Here is a 2,294-nt window from a genome sequence, read left to right as displayed (position 1 = left end):
CCCCTACCATACTGTGATGATGCCCTGTCCGGCCGGAGCGACGATTCAAAAACATGAAAACCCATTACAAACGAGGCATTTGTTGCATCCAGTGGGGACATAATTACTGATTATAATGACTTATACTGTCTTTTACGCATTGCATCGCGCCGCGTAAATATAAAACCATGTCTGCATTTGTGATCAGAGAAATGACAAACAACAAACGCTACTCTACACTGCTCAAAACTCGCTTTTGAATCATCAGTGGCAAATTCTTTAAATATAAAAAACGTACTTACAGTCTGTGAGTCAGAACAGCCGGCATTGTAGTCTACTCTACCAGGATCAGGAAACAGTCCTCCATAAAATGTGCTGCACACATCTGAATATTTGGGTTGAACTGTTCTGGAACAGTGTTGTAAATACAACTTAACCACTGATTTCTAGTCGTGTCCTCTTTTGGAAGGCCAAACAAAGTAGTTTCGCTTTCACAACGAAACACAGCATCTTAACGACATGGTGGCAGCAACAATACTACAGCGAGAATAAAAGTTATGCCTTCTTTCTTTGCGTGAACATTTGGGCGGCGTTATGCAAATCTTCTCACATCGTGACGTAGACATGTGGGGGCATGTTAGAACGAGCCGTTTTAGGTAGGCGTGGTTGACTCAACTTTTATAAAAAATCTCTTTGGATTTGAGACTTTAGTCTTTGCAATTTTACAGATCTTCTTCATGCACCAAGAGCTTGTAACACCATATGACCCCTTTAATGTAATTCTGCATCGACTTTTCTATCACAATCTCACAAATGCGACATATTACTGACCAAGAAACCCTAACATGGATATTTGTCATGTAAAACAATGGTTCTCAATCTGGGGCTGAGGCACACTCAAGATGACTTAAAATGATGACTTAAGATTAAACAAACATTAAAATAAAAAATAAAAAAACAGCTAAAAATCAAGATATTTCATTTTAATTCTCTCGCTCAAGTTTTTTTTCTCTTTAAAACATGGTGTTGTAAAATAAAAAATACAGAGTTTTAAATATCAGCCTAATTTCAACAGCAGGAAAAGTCTTGTAAATTAAAATCTCCATGAGCATTTTTATAATTGATATACATTTTTATGCATATGCATGTCACACTTTATTTCCAGCGTTATCGTTGACATAATTGCAAAGATATTATTTAAACTGAACTGAGCTGGATGTTGACATCACTGAATTCAATGATGAACTGTCTTTAACTGAAAAATGAGTGTTTACAATTGTCATTTTGCATTATTGACACTATTTTCCTAATTAATGCTGTTCAGTTGCTTTGTCACAATCTGTATTGTTAAAAGCGCTATATAAATAAAGGTGACTTGACTTGACTCCAAAATATTTTATCAGGTAGAAATTAGTAAATCATAATCAACTGGAAAAGTCATTTAAGGGCCTTTGAATATTGTTGTTGACAATGGGAGGCTTTGAAGTAAAAAATGTTGAGAACCACTGGTCTAAAACAACCTTTAGTGGCAATGCACCAGCCTAGGAATTTCTCAGCCAGCTAGTTAGGTTTTGAATGCACTGGGTGAAATTTCCATATTCCTCTCGTGTGGCTTAAAATGTGGTTAATATGATTTACACAAGTGCTGTAGTACGTGTTTTTTGCATCAACATCAATTTTTGGTGCAGTAACACAAGTACCAATAAATAAATGTCCTCTTTACGGTTTAGTTCAAGAGTAGGGATGGTACCAACAAAGACTGTAAACTAAGAAACATCCTGGTAAGTGTGTTGGGGCAAGGAGCTAAACTCTGCAGGACATTGGCCCTCCAGGAGCAGAACTGGACACTCCTGATGTAGGATGATGGTCACTACAGTTGCCCTGGAATAACTTCAGGTTAAGTGTCTCACTCAAGGGCACAGCGGTGACAAAGTAAGATTGTGATCTCTGTCTCCAGTTTCAGACTCACTGACTACTCTGCATCTTTTGGAAAGCCACCCAGGAAACCAAGAATTACATGACCCCCTCACTCACGCATTACTACACAGCTGCAGCTATTGATGAAATTAAGCAGAAAGGCCTTCATTGTTTAGTGCTACATTCAGAAAACAGTTTTGCTAGCAGTCTACTTTGACCTCAACAGAGCAAAGGAATAAAAACCCTAAAATATCCCAGAGCCATCATACCTCAAAATTCATGAATAGCAGAGCAGGTAATGTGTGTGATGTCTCCGTTCTCACCTCAGATCAGGTAGGAGTCCCATCATAAGAACACTAGGAAAGAACAAAATAAGGCAACATACAGAGCAAAATAAA

The sequence above is a fragment of the Sinocyclocheilus grahami genome, unplaced genomic scaffold (assembly GCF_001515645.1).
Source record: "Sinocyclocheilus grahami isolate Dianchi unplaced genomic scaffold, SAMN03320097.WGS_v1.1 scaffold72.1, whole genome shotgun sequence".
NCBI lineage: Eukaryota > Metazoa > Chordata > Actinopteri > Cypriniformes > Cyprinidae > Sinocyclocheilus > Sinocyclocheilus grahami.
This window is presented reverse-complemented; position numbering follows the sequence as displayed.